Source organism: Phoenix dactylifera, unplaced genomic scaffold (assembly GCF_009389715.1).
Source record: "Phoenix dactylifera cultivar Barhee BC4 unplaced genomic scaffold, palm_55x_up_171113_PBpolish2nd_filt_p 000394F, whole genome shotgun sequence".
NCBI classification, from domain to species: Eukaryota; Viridiplantae; Streptophyta; class Magnoliopsida; order Arecales; family Arecaceae; genus Phoenix; species Phoenix dactylifera.
The window spans coordinates 273,630-294,919 of NW_024067839.1; positions in this window are offsets into that span (position 1 = coordinate 273,630).

Consider the following 21,290-nt stretch of genomic DNA (forward strand, 5'->3'; position numbering starts at 1 on the left):
TAAAAATATCTGCTAATTGATTATCAGTACAAACAAATTGGAGTGTCACATCACCATTCAATACATGATCTCTTATGAAGTGTTGTCTTATCTCAATGTGTTTAGTTCTTGAATGTTGAATTGGATTTTTAGTAAGGTTTATGGCACTTGTATTATCACAATTAATGGGAATTTTATCTTGTTTAATGCCATAATCTTCTAATTGTTGTTTAATCCATAAGATTTGAGCACAACAACTCCCGGCTGCAACATATTCAGCTTCTGCAGTGGATAATGCAACCGAGTTTTGTTTCTTGCAAAACCATGAGATAAGATTTTCTCCTAGAAATTGACACGATCCGCTGGTACTTTTTCTATCAAGCTTACATCCAGAGAAGTCTGAATCTGTGTACCCTATTAAGTTTAGGCTAGATTCTTTAGAGTACCATAGCCCTATGTTCTTAGTTCCTATTAAGTATTTAAAAATTCTCTTAACTGCAACTAGATATGATTCTTTAGGATTAGCCTGATATCTAGCACACATGCACACACTAAACATAATATCAGGTCTACTTGCAGTAAGATACAGTAAAGATCCTATCATACCTCTATAAAGTTTTTGATCTACAGATTTACCTGATTCATCTTGGTCTAACTTGCATGATGAGCTCATCGGGGTGCTGATTGACTTGTTTCCCTCCATGTCAAACTTCTTGAGCATCTCCTTGATATATTTGGCTTGATTGATGAAGATGCCTCCTTCAGACTGTTTGATTTGAAGCCCGAGAAAGTAGTTCAGCTATCCCATCATGCTCATCTCAAACTCACTCTGCATCAAATCAGCAAATTTCTCGCAGAGGCGATTGTTAGTAGCACCGAAAATGATATCATCAACATAAATCTGTACTAATAACATATCCTTATTTTGCTTTTTCAGAAATAGTGTTGTATCTACATTTCCCCTAGAGAATTCATGTTCTAATAGGAATTTGCTAAGCCTTTCATACCATGCTCTAGGTGCTTGTTTTAAACCATAAAGTGCTTTATTTAGCTTATATACATGATTGGGGTATTGATGATTTTCAAAACCAGGAGGTTGTTCTACATATACCTCCTCATTAATATACCCATTTAAAAATGCACTTTTTACATCCATTTGAAATAGTTTGAAGTCCTTAGAGCATGCATATGCTAATAGTAGTCTAATCGCCTCAAGTCTAGCTACGGGAGCAAAGGTTTCATCAAAATCTATACCTTCTTCTTGATTATACTCCTTTGCTACTAGTCTAGCCTTATTCCTTATAACAATTCCATTTTCATCAAGTTTATTTTTATAAATCCATTTAGTACCAATAATTGGATATTCAGAGGGTCTCTCTACTAGATTCCACACTTTGTTTCTAGTAAATTGGTTTAGTTCTTCTTGCATTGCATTTATCCAATTTACATCATTTTCGGCTTCTTCTATATGTTTGGGCTCAAAGTGTGAAACAAAAGCTAGATGGTTATTCAAATTCCTAAGGGATGCTCTAGTCCTAACGGGTTGAGATGGATCATCTAGAATTAGTTCCTTAGGATGCCCATGAGCATACCTCCAAGCTTTAGTTAGCCCATGATCCATAATAGCCTCTTGGCTTGATGATTCTCCTTCAATCAACTTTTGATTATCATCTTGTAATCCCATCTCATCTATCTTTTCTTCAAGTATTTCCATATCATCATCAAAATTAACCTTCTTACTAGACGAGATGTCACTAGAGTCATCAAAAACAACATGTATAGATTCTTCTATAACTAAGGTTCTTTTATTAAAGACTCTATAGGCTTTACTAGTTGTAGAATAACCTAAGAATATTCCTTCATCAGATTTAGGGTCAAATTTCCCTAGATTATCTTTTCCATTATTATGCACAAAACACCTACATCCAAACACATGAAAATAATTAACCTTTGGTTTTCTGTTTTTCCACAGTTCATAAGGTGTTTTCTTTATAATGGGTCTCAATAGAAATCTATTTAGTATGTGACAAGAGGTATTAATGGCTTCTCTCCAAAAGTACTTAGGGAGGTTACTTTCACATAACATAGTTCTAGCCATTTCCTCTAGTGTTCTATTCTTCCTTTCCACCACTCCATTTTGTTGTGGTGTCCTAGGTGCTGAGAAATTATGGGTTATCCCCTTCTTACTACAAAATTCATTAAATGACTGATTTTCGAATTCGGTACCATGGTCACTTCTAATGGCTATGACTGAAGACTCTCTAGCATTTGTTACTTCCTTATGGAACTTCTTAAACATAGAAAATGCTTGATCCTTATGCACTAGGAACATGACCCATGTGTACCTAGAGTAATCATCTACTATAACTAGACCATATTTATTTCCACCTAGGCTTGTTGTTCTAGTTGGACCAAATAGGTCCATGTGTAATAATTCTAGAGGCCTAGAGGTAGAGACACATTTTATGGATTTAAAAGAGTTCCTAGATTGTTTGCCAAATTGACATGCTTCACATATTTTGTTCTTTTCAAATTTTAATTTTGGCAAACCTATCACGGAGTCTCTTTTAACTAGTTTAGTTATTGTGTCCATGCTTGCATGACCTAACTTACGGTGCCATAACCAACTAGCATCATTATCTTTAGTTTCATTTACAACTAAATATTGGTTATGTTTTGCAAGATCTTCTAGGTCTACAACATATACATTTCCACGTCTAATCCCTTTAAAAACTAAACTATTATCATTAGGGTTTGTTATAATGCATAGTGATGGCTTAAACATAACATCATACCCTTTATCACATAATTGACTAATGCTTAATAAGTTATGCTTAAGACCATCAACATATCTAACATTATCAATAAAAGTAGAAGGGGTGATTTGAACTTTACCAATACCAATGATGTGACCTTGGTTGTTGTCTCTAAAAGTCACAGCACCTCCCTTCTTAGCTTCAAGGGTGAAAAATTGATCTTTGTCACCCGTCATGTGCCTTGAGCAGCCACTATCCAAGTACCAGCAGTTTTTGTTGACCTTGGCTGCAAGACACTCCTACACAAGCAAATCATGTCATCTTAGGTACCCAAGTTTTCTTGGGTCCTTCATGGTTAGTCAAGTTGGTTCCTTTTGGAACCCATACCCTTTTAATTTTCCTTTTTGTTTTATTTTTCCTAAAATTACACACATTCGCTTTATGACCTATAGTACCACAGCAAAAGCAAGTTATTTTCTTAGTTTTAGTTTCCCCAGCTTTAACAAAGAAGTTACTAAGAAGTTTTTGTTTATTTCTTGGTTTATACCCTAAATCCGCTTTATTAAATACGGCTCGTTGACTATTAAGTATCATGTTTAATTTTTCAGAACTATATGTAAATTTTTCAACTAAGGGTTTGTATTTGTTAAGTTCTTTAGTTAGAGTTTGATTTTCTGCTTTTAGGTCATTAAGTTCTTTTGTGAGATCCTTATTTAAGATTTGTTTATGATTTTTAAGTTCTGAAAGTTCCTTAGTTAGTTTTTCATTATCTTTAGTTAAGGTACTAGTCTTTTGAGTTAAAAGTTGGTTGCTTGTCTTAAGTTCTATATTTTCTTTGATGATTAAATCCTTATCCTTAACTAATTTATCGTATTTATGTAGGTATGATTGATTAGCTATTTTTAGTTCTTTATTCTTAAGATTTATGGCCTTATATTCTACCATTAATTCATTAAATGCATCATAAAGTTCATCAAAAGAAAAATCAGGATGCGTATCGGAAGTTACCTCGTTTTCATTGGCCATGAAGCAGAAATTGGCCTTCTCTTCTTGTTCATCATCTGATGAGGAGGATGATGAGTCGGAGTCGGATAGTGTTGTGACAAGAGCCTTCTTCTTCTTGTACTTATTCCCCTTCTTCAGTAAGGGGCACTCAGCTCTTACCTTCTTGCACTCGTAACACCCAATCCCCTCATTTTCCCTTTCCTTACCTTTGTCCTTGCGGTAGGAATTTGAGGGGCCTCTCCTTTGATGATAGGACTTCTTGTGGTTGATGAATTTCTTGAACTTCCTGACAAGAAGAGCCTCACCATCATCTTCCTCATTCTCTTCTTCGTCACTGCTGCTACTGCAAGACAAGTCCTTGTTAGATGAAGTAGACTTAAGAGCTATTACCTTTTTCTTGTGGGAGGACTCCTCTTCGCTGTGTTGCTTCATGGTTAGCTCGTGAGTCATTAGGGATCCAAGGAGCTCTTCAAGTGGAAGCTTGTTCAAGTCTTTAGCTTCTTGGATTGCCGTCACCTTGGCTTCCCATGACCTTGGTAGGCAGCGAAGTATTTTCCTGACAAGATCACTGTTAGTATAGCTCTTGCCAAGGCTTTTTAGGCCATTGACAATGTCAGTAAACCTAGTGAACATGCTAGTGATTGTCTCATTAGAATCCATTTTAAATAGTTCATACTTATGAACCAATATATTAATTTTGGATTCTTTAACTTGATTCGTGCCCTCATGGGTCACTTCAAGTCTATCCCAAATCTCTTTTGCAGAGTTGCAAGTAGAGACCCTATTGAATTCATTTCTATCCAAGGCACAATAAAACACATTCATAGCTTTAGAGTTTAGTTGTGCCTTCCTCATGTCATGTTCATCCCAATCCTTTTCTAGTTTGGGTACCTTGATACCCTCTACATATATGGATGGGATGTATGGGCCATTTACTACAATGGTCCACATCTCATAGTCTTGGGCTTGGATGAATATTCTCATCCTAGCCTTCCAGTATGAGTAGTCGGATCCATTAAAGAAAGGGGGTCTTTGGGTGGACTGACCCTCAATGTGGGAAGATCCAAATGGGGTTGTCATTTTGATCTTTTAACTCTTGGGTGGAAGAGTTTAGGCTCTGATACCACTTGTTGCCCAGATAGACAACCCAAGAGGGGGGGGTGAATTGGGTTTTAAAATAATTTGAATAATTAAAACGATGTGGTTGACTAATTAAAAACTATTGCAAGTTATTTAATTAATGCTAAGTGCTGTGAGTGATGTGAGGGGAAGAAGAAGAGAGACAATTCAACACAAACACAAGGTTTTATAGTGGTTCGGAGCTAACCCTTGCTCCTACGTCCACTCCCCAAGTCTCACTTGGGAATTCACTATAACCCCCTTGGATTACAGCCGGTTGTTTTCCAAGCTCACAACCAAACTTGTTGTTTTACGAGCTCACAACGAACTCGGTCGGTTTTCCCAGGCTCACCGACTAGAACTACCCCGATTGTTTTTCCGGGATCACAATCAAACCCTTACACACGTTGGTTTTAACTCGGCTCACCAACCAACCTCAATCCCCTTGATTCAATCCCCGATTGAACTAAGTAAATACAAGTTGTAGAAAGAAGACAGAAAATGAGCTTCTCAAAAAGCAGATGAAAACAATATGAACAATAAATGAAGTTAAGAAGCCTCAAACGCTTTTAGATTGGAGATGAGGAATGGCTTCTTAAACTTCTGGTCTCCTCTTGAAAGAGTAGTCGACTTGAATGCAGGAGAAGGAGGCTTTAATTGCTGGGAAGATGTAGTTGGAAGCAGTAAATGCAGATCTTCCTCTTTTTCGTTGAAGAGCACGTTGCAGAGCTTGAATGCTTGATTAGTTGGAGTGGAATGGTTGTTCTCTGCCTTGCTACAGTCCTCTGTGGCTATTTAAGCCAACCCCCATGGAAACTAGCCGTTAGAGTGCTTTTTCTGCCCGTTCTGAACACTCTGCGCAGCCTGACAATATGACCGTTGGTGGGTTGGAGTCGACTCGCGCGATCAGGAGTCGACTCGGCTGTAGCGGGAGTCGACTCAAGCTTTTCCGGAGTCGACTCGGCAACTGTTCCAAATTTGAATTAAAGTTGCCTTCACGACTGGGAGTCGACTCGTCTTGACCTGGAGTCGACTCGTCAACTTCTGGAGCTGACTTGGCAATTTTGGAGTCGGCTCATCCACTGAAGTCCGTGGATCCAATTTTGAATTTTGTCCACTCGAGTCGACTCGACTGTCTTGGGAGTGGACTCGAATCTCAGAGCCCGAACTCCCGATCCTCTGTCTTTTGGCTCGTCCAGTCTTGGAGTCGACTCGAACTTCCTTGGAGTCGACTCGGCTCTCAGTTTCCGAAAGATGGTCTTCTGCCTTTTGACGTGAAGCTGTCTTGGAGTCGACTCGAGCTGTCTGGGAGTCGACTCGAATCTCAGAGGCAGTAACTTGGTTTTCTGTCTGTCTTGGGGTCGCGGTGTCTTGGAGTCGACTCGCGTATTGCGGGAGTCGACTCGAATCTCAGAGTCCATAAAATGCTCTCTGACTTTTTCTTTGTGTACCGCTGAGAGTCGACTCTTGCTTTCTCTGGAGTCGACTTGCCACCTATCGGAGTCGACTCGCGTTCCACTGGAGTCGACTCGAATCTCAGACCCGAAAACTGTTCTCTGACTTTTCTGCCTGTGACTGCTTGGAGTCGACTCTTACTTCCTTGGAGTCGACTCGCGCACTTCGGGAGTCGACTCGCTGACAGGTTCTGAGTTGAAGCTTTCTGTCCTTCTGTCTGTTCTCAGTCGGAGTCGACTCGTACTTATCTGGAGTCGACTCGAGCTCGTGCCAGTGAACTTGATACGCTTGGAGTCGACTCGTGATACTCGGGAGTCGACTCGAGTCTCAGACATTGGTTCAAACAGACTCCTTAACTTATCCAAAAATTATGAACCAAGTCTTGGGACACTTAGACAGGATTTTCACTGAAACACTCAATTGAATTCATTAGTAATCAAAAGATATACTCAAATGCTTTGAGCTCATCAAAATCAAATGGGGTTTTAATCAATCACTCCATAACTCTGCATCAAGTCAGCAAATTCTTCGCAGAGGCGATTGTTAGTAGCACCAAAAATAATATCATCAACATAAATCTGTACTAACAACATATCTTTGTTTTTCTTCTTTAGAAACAATGTTGTATCTACATTACCCCTAGAAAACTCATGTTCTAATAGGAATTTGCTAAGCCTCTCATACCATGCTCTAGGTGCTTGTTTTAAACCATAAAGTGCCTTGTTCAATTTATATACATGATTAGGGTATTGATGATTTTCAAAATCTGGAGGTTGTTCTACATATACCTCCTCATTAATATACCCATTTAAGAATGCACTTTTTACATCCATTTGAAATAATTTGAAGTCCTTAGAGCATGCAAATGCTAGTAGAAGTCTAATTGCTTCAAGTCTAGCTACAGGAGCAAAAGTTTCATCAAAATCTATACCTTCTTCTTGATTATAACCCTTTGCTACTAGTCTAGCCTTATTCCTTATTACAATTCTATTTTCATCAAGTTTATTTTTATAAATCCATTTGGTACCTATAATTGAATATTCAGTAGGTCTTTCAACTAGATTTCATACTTTGTTTCTAGTAAATTGGTTTAATTCTTCTTGCATTGCATTTATCCAATTTACATCTTTTTCAGCTTCTTCTATGTGTTTGGGCTCAAAATGTGAAACGAAAGCTAGATGATTGTTTAAGTTCCTAAGAGATGCTCTAGTCCTAACATATTGAGATGGATCATCTAGAATTAATTCCTTAGGATGCCCGTGAGCAAACCTCCAAGCCTTAGTCAGCCCATGATCCATAATAGCCTCTTGGCTTGATGATGCATTTCCAATTAATTTTTGATTATCATCTTGTAATGTCATCTCATCTATCTTCTCTTCAAGAATTTCACCATCATCATCAAAATTAACTCTCTTGCTAGAAGAGATATCACTAAAATCATCAAAAACAACATGTATGGATTCTTCTATAACTAGGGTTCTTTTATTAAAGATTCTATAGGCTTTACTAGTTGTGGAGTACCCCAAGAATATACCCTCATCAGATTTAGAGTCAAATTTTTCTAGATTATCTTTTCCATTATTATGAACAAAACACCTACATCCAAAAATATGAAAATAGTTCACTTTTGGTTTTCTGTTTTTCCAAAGTTCATAAGGTGTTTTCTTTATGATGGGTCTTAATAAAACTCTATTTAATATATGACAAGAAGTATTGACAGCTTCTCCCCAAAAGTACTTAGGGAGGTTACTTTCACACAACATAGTTCTAGCCATTTCCTCTAGAGTTCTATTTTTCCTCTCCACAACCTCATTTTGTTGTGGTGTCCTAGGTGCAGAAAAATTGTGTGTTATTCCCTTTTTACTACAAAACTCATTAAATAAATGATTTTCAAATTCGGTTCCATGGTCACTTCTAATAGCTATTACAGAAGTATCTCTAGCATTTGTTACTTCTTTATGAAATTTCTTGAAAATTGAAAATGCTTGATCCTTATGGCCTAAGAACATGACCCAAGTATATTTAGAATAATCATCTACGATAACTAGACCATATTTATTTCCACCTAGACTTGTGGTTCTAGTTGGTCCGAATAGGTCCATGTGTAGTAGTTCTAGAGGTCTAGAGGTAGAGACACAATTTATAGATTTAAAGGAGTTCTTTGATTGTTTGCCAAATTGACATGCTTCACATATTTTATTCTTTTCAAACTTTAATTTTGGCAAACCTATCACAGAATCTCTTTTAACTAGTTTAGATATGGTGTCCATGCTTGCATGACCTAACTTACGGTGCCATAACCAACTAGCATCATTATCCTTAGTTTCATTAACAACTAAACATGGGTTGTGTTTGGCAAGATCCTCAAGGTCTACAACATACACATTTCCACATCTTATTCCTTTAAAAACTAAACTATTGTCATTTGGGTTTGTTATGATGCATAGTGATGGTTTAAATATAACATTATAACCTCTATCACATAATTGACTAATGCTTAATAAATTATGCTTAAGACCATCAACATATCGAACATTATCAATAAAAGTTGAAGGGGTAATTTGTACTTTACCTATACCAATGATGTGACCTTGGTTATTGTCTCCAAAAGTCACAACACCTCCCTTCTTAGCTTCAAGGGTGAAGAATTGATCCTTGTCACCCGTCATGTGTCTTGAGCAGCCACTATCCAAGTACCAACAATTTTTGTCGACCTTGGCTGCAAGACACTCCTACACAAGCAAATCATATAATCTTAGGTACCCAAGTTTTTTTGGGTCCTTCATGGTTAGTAATGTTGGTTCCTTTTGGAACCCAAACCCTCTTAATTTTTCTTTTAGTTTTCCCTTTCCTATACTTACACACATTTGCTTTATGTCCTAAAATTCCACAACAAAAGCAGGTTATTTTCTTAGTTTTACTTTCCCCTGCTTTAACAAAGAAGTTACTAAGAAGTTTTTGCTTATGTTTAGGTTTATACCCTAAACCCGCTCTATTGAATACCGCTCGTTGACTATTAAGTATCATATTCAATTTTTCAGAACTATATGTAAATTTTTCAACCAAGGATTTGTATTTTTCAAGTTCGTTAGTTAGTGTTTGTTTTTCTGCTTTTAGATCATTTAGTTCTTTTGTGAGACTCTCATTTATATGTTTATTGTTTTTGGGTTCTAATGTTTCTTTGTTCAGCCTTTCATTTTCTTTAGTTAAGGTATTATTCTTTTGTATCAAGATTTGGTTACTTGTTTTAAGTTCTGCATTTTCTTTGATAAGAACATCTTTATCCTTAACTAATGAATCATACTTGCGGAGATGAGTTTGGTTAGTTACTTTTAGTTCTTTGTTTTTAACGTTTATTGTTTTGTATTCATCCATTAATTCATTGAAAGCATCATATAATTCATCGAAAGTAAAATCTAAATGTGATGCGGATGTTACCTCATTTTCATTGGCCATGAAGCAGAAATTAGCCTTTTCTCCTTGTTCCTCATCCGATGATGATGATGATGTGTCGGAGTCCGATAGGGTGGTGACAAGGGCTTTCTTCTTCTTGTACTTGCTCCCCTTCTTCAGTAAAGGACACTCAGCTCTAATGTGTCCCGGCTTCTTGCACTCATAACATCCAATTCCCTCATTTTTTCTTTCCTTACCTTTATCCTTTCGATAGAAATTTGAGGGGCCTCTCCTTTGATGAAAGGACTTCTTTTGGTTGATGAATCTTCTGAACTTACGTACGAGAAGAGCCTCATCATCCTCTCCCTCGTGATCTTCTTCTTCACTGCTGCTACTGCAAGACAAGTCTTTGTTAGATGATGTAAATTTGAGAGCTATTACCTTTTTCTTATGGGAGGACTCTTCTTCGCTGTGTTGCTTCATTGTTAGCTCGTGCGTCATTAGGGATCCAAGAAGCTCCTCAAGTGGTAGCTTGTTCAAGTCCTTGGCTTCTTGGATTGCCGTCACCTTGGCTTCCCATGACCTTGGTAGACAGCGAAGAATCTTCCTGACAAGATCACTGTTAGTATAGTTTTTGCCAAGGCTTTTTAGGCCATTGACAATGTCAGTAAATCTAGTGAACATGCAAGTGATTGTTTCATTAGAATCCATCTTAAATAGTTCATACTTATGAACCAATATGTTTATTTTGGATTCTTTGACTTGATTCGTGCCCTCATGGGTCACTTCAAGTCTATCCCAAATCTCTTTTGCAGAATTGCAAGTAAAGACTCTATTGAATTCATTCCTATCTAATGCACAGTAAAGCATATTCGTTGCTTTGGAATTGAGTTGTGCCTTTCTCATGTCATGGTCATCCCAATCCTTTTCGAGTTTGGGTACAGTGACACCCTCTACATAGATGGATGGGATGTATGGTCCATTTACTACAATGGTCCACATCTCATAGTCTTGGGCTTGGATAAATATTCTCATCCTAGCCTTCCAATATGAGTAGTCGGATCCATTAAAGAATGGGGGTCTTTGGGTGGACTGACCCTCAATGTGGGAAGATCCAAATGGGGTTGTCATTTTGATCTTTTACTCTTAGGGTAGAAGAGTTTAGGCTCTGATACCACTTGTTGCCCAGAAAGACAACCCAAGAGGGGGGTGAATTGGGTTTTAAAATAATTTTGCAATTAAAATGTTTGTGGATGACTAATTAATACTTTTGAAGGATGATTAATTAGTTGCTATGTGCTGTGAGTGAAATGAGAGTGAGAGAGAGAGACACAAGCAATCACAAACACAATGTTTATAGTGGTTCGGAGCTATCCCTTGCTCCTACGTCCACTCCCCAAGACTAGAACCATCCCGATTGTTTTCCCGGGATCACAATCGAACCCTTACACATTGGTTTTACCCTCGGCTCACCAACCAACCTCTACACTCTTGATTCAATCCCCTGATTGAATCAAGCAAAGATAAGATGGAAAGAACAAAGACAAATAGAAAAACAGAGCTTCTAAAAAGCAGATATACAGCAATATAAACTAGAGAGAAGTTAAGAGCCCTCAAACATGTTTGAGTTGGAGTAGAGTAGGGCTTCTTGAACTGTGAGTCTCCTCTTGAATGTCTGGTCGACTTGAAGGCAGGAGGAGACTTCTTTAAATGCTGGGAAGAGGTAGCTGGATGGAGTTAATGGCGCTCTTCCTTCTTTTCTGTTGAAAAACAGTTGGCCGAGATAGGATGCTTGATTTCTTTGAGTGGAATGGTGCTTCTCTACCTTGCTACAGTCCTCTGTGGCTATTTAAGCCATCCCCCACGGAAACTAGCCGTTAGTCACCTTTTTCTGCCCGTTCTGCACACTCTGCACATCCTGACAATATGTCCGTTGGGGTCGGAGTCGACTCGCGCGATCTGGAGTCGACTCGGCTGTAGCGGGAGTCGACTCATGCTTTTCTGGAGTCGGCTCGGCAACTGTTCCGGATTTGAATTAAAGTGACCTCCGCGACTGGGAGTCGACTCGACTTAACCCGGAGTCGACTCGCCAACTTCTGGAGCTGACTTGCCATTTTCGGAGTCGGCTCATCCCATGAAGTCCATGGAGCTAATTTTTCAACTTGGCCCACTCGAGTCGACTCGACAATCCTGGGAGTCGACTCGGCGCTCAGAGCCCGAACTCCCGATCTTCTGTCTTTTGGCTCGTCCAGTCTTGGAGTCGACTCGAACTGTTCCGGAGTCGACTCGGCTCTCAGTTTCCGAAACACAGCCTTTTGCCTTTTTGATGTAGCGCTGTCTTGGAGTCGACTCGAGCTGTCTGGGAGTCGACTCGGCTCTCAGAGACAATAATTCGGTCTTCTATCTTTTTGGGGTCGCGCTGTCTCGGAGTCGACTCGGATCTCAGAGTCCGAAAACTGCTCTCTGACTTTTGCCTTGTGTATCACTGAGAGTCGACTCTTGCTTTCTTTGGTGTCGACCTGCCAACCATCGGAGTCGACTCGCGTTCCACAGGAGTCGACTCGAATCTCAGGGTCGAAAATTGCTCTCTGACTTTTCTGTCTGTAACTCCTTGGAGTCGACTCATACTACTCCGGAGTCGACTCGGTAATCATCAGAGTCGACTCGCGCACTTCAGGAGTCGACTCGCTGACAGGTTTTGAGTTGAGTCTTTCTGTTCGTCTGTCAATTCTCAGTCGGAGTCGACTCGTAATGATCCGGAGTCGACTCGAGCCCGTGCCAGTGATTCTGATACGCTTGGAGTCGACTCGTACTATTCTGGAGTTGACTCGAGTCTCAGACTTTGGCTCAAACTGACTTCTTAACTTATCAAAATATCTTGAACCAAATCTAGAAACACTTAGACAAGATTTTCACTGAAACACTCAATTGAATTCATTAGTAAACAAAAGATATACTCAAATGCTTTGAGCTCATCAAAATCAAATAGGGTTTTAATCAATCACTCCACATCATCACATCTAGGGAGCAAAGATACTCCCAACCTTGCCTTCGGATCCATTCCCCCAAACGGAACCCTTCTTGATCAAAGAACTCGGAATGGATCCTTCTCCCCGTTGTAACCGGTCTCCCCGCAAACTTTGCAAGTTGTACTGAGGGGGAGGGAGGAGGAGGTGGCTCTGCACGTGCCTCACGTTGTGGAGACACTGTAGATGGCTCCGTAGCTTCTCTTTCCTCACGTTGGATCCATGGGACTCTCCCGGATCGCTTGGCTACGGCTCTCTTGGGTCCCATTTCTCCAAGATCTTGAAGTAATCTAGCGTTTGGAGTTGATTGGAGGAGTTTGGAGAGTGGGGAATAGAGTTTTCAGAAGAGGACAAGGGCAAACAGTGCCCTAAAAAAGCTCACGGGTCCCCCTTTTAACAGTGGGGTCCCGACGTTGGGTCGACTCAAGAATTTTCTTGGGTCGACTCAACGTTGAGTCGACCCTATTCTGGGTTGGGTCGACCCAAATTCAGAATTTTTTTCTTTCTCTTTCTTTTTGCTTCTAAAAATTTTCCTTGCTTCCAATCCTTACAAATTCTTTGTGGATACATGAGTAAGGAATCTATATATGACAATTTTGACTCATGTTTCATGGGTTTTTAGAAATGGGAGGAATGTATCATGAGACTGCTTGCTCCCTTTTATATCTCTTCAATAGAAAGGATCACATATGCCTAATTTCCTTCTTAGCGTGCAGAATCTATCTTCACTCAATGGTTTTGTGAATATGTCGGCTAATTATTTTTTAGTGCATATATGCTCAATACATATGTTTCCATTTTGCACATGATCCCTAATAAAATGATATCTTATTTCTATGTGTTTGGCTTTAGAATGCTGAACCGGATTTTTAGTAAGGTTGATGGCACTAGTATTGTCACACTTAATAGGAATATTATCTAGCTTAACTCCATAGTCCTCTAGTTGTTGCTTAAGCCATAGTACTTGAGCACAACAACTGCCAGCAGCTATATATTCAGCTTCAGCTGTTGACAATGCCACTGAATTCTGCTTTTTGCTAAACCATGATACTAAGTTGTTTCCTAAGAATTGACATGTTCCACTAGTGCTCTTCCTATCTAATTTGCATCCAGCAAAATCAGCATCTGAGTATGCAAGCAAATCTAGACAGGAGTCTCTTGAGTACCATAATCCTATGTTCGTAGTTCCTCTTAAATATCTAAGGATTCTTTTAACAGCACTTAAATGTGACTCCTTAGGATCTGATTGGTATCTAGCACATATTTCTACACTAAATACGATGTCTAGTCTACTAGCAGTAAGGTAGAGCAAGGATCCAATTAGTCCTCTATAAAGCTTAATATCAATACTCTTTCCTTTTTCATCTTTGTCTAGCTTACTAGTAGGATTCATTGGAGTGCCTACTCCCTTATGATTTTCATTCCCAAACTTCTTTAGTATTTCCTTTGTATACTTAGTTTGATGAATGAAAATACCTTCTTTAGTTTGTTTGATTTGTAATCCTAGAAAGAAACTTAGTTCTCCCATCAAACTTATTTCGAATTCTCCATGCATTAGATCAGCAAATTCTTTGCAAAGAGTATCATTTGTGGCACCAAAGATTATGTCATCTACATATATTTGTACCACTAATAGATTTTCGTCCTTTCTTTTGAGAAACAGTGTTTTATCTACATTTCCTCTACTAAAGTCATTATTAAGCAGAAATTTGCTTAATCGATCATACCAAGCCCTAGGTGCTTGCTTCAATCCATATAATGCCTTATGTAATCTAAACACATGATTTGGCAATTCATGATTCTCAAAACCAGGAGGTTGCTCTACATATACTTCTTCCTCTATAAACCCATTTAAGAATGCACTTTTTACATCCATTTGATACAATTTAAAATCCATGAAATATGCAAATGCTAGAAGTAATCTAATAGCATCTAATCTAGCTACAGGAGCAAATGTTTCATCAAAATCTATCCCTTCTTCTTGATTGTATCCCTTAGCTACAAGTCTAGCTTTATTTCTTATAACTAACCCATTTTCATCTAATTTATTTCTAAAGATCCATTTTGTTCCAATTACAGAGTTATGCTTTGGTCTTTCAGTTAATGTCCATACACTACTTCTTTTGAATTGATTTAATTCTTCTGGCATGGCATTTATTCAATTAGTATCTTTTTCAGCTTCTTCATAAGTCTTAGGTTCTAATTGTGAAACAAAAGCAAGATAATCATTTAAATTTCTAAGAGAGGATTGAATTCTTACCCCTTGAGATGGATCACCAATGATTAGGTCTTTAGGGTGTCCAGATGCATACCTCCATTCCTTTGGCAAGTTTTGAGATTGTGGTGGCACGCAATCATCACCCTTATCTTGAATTGGCACGTCATCAATATTCAACTTTTCAAAGTTAATAATTCCTGTATCATCATCAAGAATATTTTCTTTCCTAGTAGACTCACTATCAGACTCATCAAATATGATATTAATTGACTCTTCGACTACAAGAGTTCTTTTATTGAATACTCTGTATGCCCTGCTAGATGTGGAGTATCCTAAGAAGATACCTTCATCTGACTTGGCATCAAATTTACTTAGATCCTCCTTGCCATTGTTTAAAACGAAACATCTACATCCAAATACTCTAAGATATTTAGCAATTGGTTTCTTATGTTTCCAAAGTTCATAAGGAGTTTTCTTGGTTATTGGTCGTATTAAAACTCGATTTAGAATATGGCAAGCAGTGCTTATAGCTTCAGCCCAAAAGTACTTTGGAAGATTTGACTCACACAACATCGTGCGTGCCATTTCTGCCAATGTCCTGTTTTTCCTTTCAACAACCCCATTTTGTTGAGGCGTTCTAGGTGCTGAAAATTGATGTGAAATACCATTTTTATTACAAAATTCTTCAAAGTGTTGATTTTCAAATTTTGTACCATGATCACTTCGAATTGCTACTAAGGTGAGCTTCTTTTTATTTGTGATATTATTATAAAGTTTCAAGAATTCTGAAAATACTTCATTCTTATGTGCCAAAAATGAAACCCATGTATATCTTGAAAAATCATCTACAATAACTAGTCCATACTTCTTCCCTCCTAGACTCGCAGTTCTAGTGGGTCTAAATAGATCCATGTGTATGAGTTCAAAAAGCCTAGTTGTTGATACTATATTCTTTGATTTGAATGATGATTTAGTTTGTTTTCCTAATGAGCATGGTCCACAGATTTTGTCCTTTTCAAAAATCAACTTTGGCACATCTTTTATTAATTCCTTATTGACTAGTTTTGATATTAATTCCATACTAGCATGTCCTAGTCTACGATGCCAAAGCCAACTTGTTTCATTTTTCTTTTCTTCATTAGTAATTAAGCATAATCCATTTTTCTTGCCTAAATCATGAAGATCTACCATGTAAATATTTCTTTGCCTTTGTCCTACAAGTACAATGCTATTATCTTTAGGATTTGTGATTATGCATACTGATGCTTCAAATGTGACTTTAAATCCTTTATCACAAAATTGACTTATGCTAAGTAGGTTATGTTTCAAATCCTTAACTAATAAGACATTTTCTATAAAAATAGATGGAGTAATGAAAATTTTATCCTTTCCAATGATATACCCTTTACCATTGTCTCCATAGGTTACTACTCCACCCTTCTTAGATTCCAAGGTGACAAATTGGTCTACGTCACCGGTCGTGTGTCTTGAACAGCCGCTATCTAGATACCATCGTTTATCCACTTTATTAGCTGCAAGACACCCCTGCAATAAAGATCAAGAAAGAGCTTTAGGTACCCAAACTATGTTGGGTCCTTTAGAGTTAGTACTTGATGTTCCTTTTGGAACCCAAACTTTTCTGAATTTGATCTTATGATTATTATTCAATTTGCTTTGACTGGACTTTCTATAGTTACATTCATATACTTTATGTCCTAATTTATTGCAGCAATGATAAGTAATGTTTTCATTTTTAGCTTTAACAAAAATGTTCTTTAAGTATTTTTGTTTTCTATTTGTTTTATAACCTAATCCTGCCTTATCATATACAGCTTTTTGACTATCAAGAATCATATTTAATTTGGTTGAACTAAGTGTAAACTTATCTACTAAGGATTTATATTTTTCAGCATCTTCTTTTAACTTGACATTTTCAGCAATTAGATTCTTGGTTTCATTTGTGAGTTTCCTACTTAATGTTTCATAGTTATGAGATAGTTTTAACTTATCTTTGATAAGAGATTGATTTTCTTCTTTTAGAACTTTATTTTTATTGATTAGTTTTTTATGTTCTTCCATTAGTTCTAAAAATGCATCATGTAATTCATCAACAGTAAAATCACATTCAAGTTCAGAATCTACCTCATCGTCATTGGCCATATGACACATTTGGGCCGTCTCTTGATGATCTTCTTCTTCCGAACTTGATTCCTCACTTTCACTCCATTCAGCCATGAAGTTCTTCTTTTTGAGTTTTCTTGCCATCCACTTTAATTCTGGGCAATCTATCTTATAATGCCCGGGTTTGTTACATTCATAACAGATAGGTGATTCTTTTTCTTTTTCTTTGTCCTTACCCTTTTCTTTGCTTGAGCTACCTTTGAAGAAGGGTTTCTTTTTATGAAATCTATTCTTACCTCTCATAAATTTTCTGAATTTTCTTCCAAGCATAGCCATTCCTTCTTCATCAAATTCCTCATTATCATCTGAATCTTCCGACTCAGTTTATTGTTTAGGAGTGGTAGACTTTAGGGCAATGGGCTTTCTTCCCTTGACCTCATCTTCTGAATTTTGCCTCATGGTCAACTCATGGGTCATGAGTGATCCTAGAAGTTTCTCTAATTGCAGTGTGTTGAGGTCCTTAGCTTCCTGAATTACAGTTACCTTAGCCTCCCAAACTCTTGGTAGAGACCTGAGAATTTTTCGCACCAATTCAGAGTTAGTATAAGACTTTCCTAAACTCTTAAGCCTAGTTATAATTTCAGTAAAACGAGTAAACATATCAGTTATGGACTCAGTGGATTCCATTTTAAATAACTCATACTTATGTACTAATATGTTTATTTTTGACTCCTTAACTTGATTAGTCCCTTCATGAGTGACCTCAAGTTTGTCCCAAATTTCTTTAGCAGAGATGCAAGTAGATATTCTATTAAATTCACTTACATCTAATGAGCAATAAAGTACATTAATTGCTTTTGCATTTAACTGTGCCAATCTTCTATCACTTTCATTCCAATCCATTTCTGGTTTGGGTATGATAGTGCCTTCTATATTAAGTGTGGGTGTGGGAGGTCCTCTAGTAATGATGTACCATAATTCATAGTCTAAAGCTTGAATGAATATCCTCATCCTAGCTTTCCAGTATGTGTAATTTGTGCCATTAAATAGAGGAGGTCTATTTGTGGATTGCCCCTCACTCATAGAACATCCCACTTGGGTTGTCATGATCTTTAACTCTTGATTGTGAGATCAATAAGTACTATTGGAGCACCTTGCTCTGATACCACTTGTTGCCCAAGGTGACAAGCCAAAAGGGGGGGTGAATTGGTTTCTCTTAATTTTAACTATCTTACTTATGTTAAATGATGAGTTAGTGGAATTAAACAAATCACAATACAAACAACAGAAAGTATAGTGGTTCGGTGCTCTCCTTAGCACCTACGTCCACTCCCCAAGCGACCCCTTAGGAATTCACTATAATCCCGTGGATTACAGTTTGATTGTTTTCCGGGCTCACAATCCAAAAACCTTTACACTTTGGTTTTCTGGGTTCACCAAAAACCTATGTTGGTTTTACGGGCTCACCAACGAACCTATGTTGGTTTTACGGGCTCACCAACGAACCTTTACAATTAGTTTTACGGGTTCACCAATCAACCTATTCCGTTGGTTTTGCGGGCTTACCAACTAACCTTTACAATGAGTTTAATGAACAAAGTAAGAAGATTTAAACTCCTAGATGAGCAAATATAACAATATAATCTACAAAGAAGAGTTTAGAGAATAGTTATCGCTTGATGTGACTTCTCTCTTCTTTGTCAAGGATGCTTCACTCTTCAAGGGTGGATGGAGCTCTTAATGACTCTTGGAATCTGCTCAACCACTTTCTTTTGACTCTTGAATGAAGCACTTGGATGAAGAAGATTAGGGCACTTTGTCTTTCTTGTGTACTCTTTGATATTTTGCAAAAGGATGTTCTCTCTGATGAATAGTGCCACTTTAAATAGTTTCCTTCATCCACTGGACAAACCCCAATGGTTAGAATTCAAAAACTAGCCGTTACTCACTGTTGGAAGGACAAAAAGTACTTCTACAGAACTAGCCGTTATGCTTCTGCCCGTGATTGGGTCGGCTCAACCTGTCCTTGGGTCGACCCAACTTTCACTTGGGTCGACTCAACCTTTCCTTGGGTCGACCCTCTCAGAACCAAAGAAACTTGCAATTCAGCCTTCCTTCACTTGGGTCGACTCAACATTTTTTTGGGTCGACTCAAGGTTCAGTTGGGTCGACTCAACTTCTTCTTGGGTCGACCCTCTCAGGGTTTCCAGAGAACCTTTTCTGTCATCTGTTCTATCTTGCCTTTGGGTCGACCCTCTCAGGGTTTGGGTCGACTCAAGCTTGGGTCGACTCAACTTCATCTTGGGTCGACCCTCTCAGTATTTCTAGAGAACCATTTTCTGAGTTGTTGAGAAGTTTGAAGTTTGGGTCGACTCATGCTTTCCTTGGGTCGACCCAACTTACTGTTCATCTGTGCCATTTTTGCAGAAGTGTGCCAAATGCTTTCTTGATGTGCCGGGATCGACCCAATCAACCTTGGGGTCGACTCAATCCACACTTTGCTGCAACTCAAGGTTAGATTCATCCAAGTAAACAATGAAATGCATCTTTAACTTGTTATACAAATATACTGAGAGTAACAGACTTATAAATGAAGTATCGAATTAACTTATAACATACTCTCGATTATTGCTTGTTAATTATCAAAATAACACTATCATCCTCACACGGCTTCCGAACGACCTTCCATCTTCAAATGAAATTGATCACCTCCCATTTTTCCCAAAATATCCAAAACTATTCTCTTTCCCCCTCCTTTCTCTCTTTTTTTTATTTCTTTTTCTCTTCTTCCCTCTCAGTTTTCTTCTTCTTTTCACCGAAACAGGGGGTCTCCCCTGTTTTCTCAACCGAGCTCCCCCCTCCTTTCTTCTCCCCTCTTCCTTTTATAGATCCCCACCAAGAATCAGCCAACGGTGGATCCATGATTTCGCGTGGAGAGGAGGAATAACGCGTGCGTGATCGTTGGGATGGAATCCATGGGATCGGCTGGAGCTGACCGTGGGATGGAGGCGCTAATCCGAAAAAAGCTGGCTGGGTGGCTGAATCATGGGAGTCTGGGATATCGGAGAAGACGGGAACGAAGCTAGAGACGGATGCCGATCCGAGAGGAGCTGCGTTACCGGCTGCTGGGAAGGAGATGAATCCGGAAATGTTGGCTGTAGCTGGAAAGGACTGATGCGGAAGAGCGGGATCTCAGCTGCGGATGAAGAGGCGGAGGAACTGGGAAGAGAGGCTGCACCGCATGGAAGATTTTGTGGAAGATCTCTCAGGCTGGAACGGGCTGATCGGAGGAGTGGTCGCTGGCGGTTGGAGCGGCTCGTTGATTTGCAGCGGAGGAGTGGTCGCTGGCGGAACATCCGGGGATGAAGACGATGCCACGGTTGGATGCGGAAGACGCCCGGCTGATTTCCCTCTTGGGTTTGGCACGCGGCTGAGGGAGGATCGTGTAGCGGATCTGGCTGGCGGGCTCGACGGGAGGAGCCATGGACGGTCGGGATGCTTACGGGGAGGAAGAAGATGAATAGTAGGATTAGTTATATATATATTTTTTTTGTAACACTGTTCATATGAACAGTGTTTTCACGGGACACTGTTCATATGAACAGTGAATCCAGTGATTCTTCCCGAAATTATTTTTTATTTATTTTATTATATTCATTATTTTTTTCTTGTTTTAAATTTATCAATTTTATATGAAGGCAGGTAATGAATTGGTTGGAAATTAACTTTGGGTTTGAGGTGGGTCATGATCGTTGATTTGCTTGAACTTACTCTCGAGCCCAATGTCGTTTAAATTTAATTTTTGCTAAACTGCTTCAGACCGGACTCAACAAGGCTAAAAGCAAGACCGTAACTTAATAAAAGGGTTAATCAAATATTTTCCCATACAATTATAACTTTCAATCTAATCAGGACCAAAGCCCATTTAATTATAACCTTAGCTGGGTCAACACAATCTCCTTATATATTTTTTCTGTAGTTTTCATTAAAGATTGCAATCAAGAGAGAGACAAGTTCAGAATGTGGTTTAAGAAAAGAATTATTTACCTCTTACCATAATTTAAATTTAATTCAATGTTTATTCAATTTCATGGTAAAATATGTATTTATCAGTTTAAAAACATTGATAAGTGCTATGGAAAGATAACTAAATTATAAATTATTAAGCACTTATCACACCCCCAAACCTATATTTTGCTAGTCTTCGAGCAAAATAAA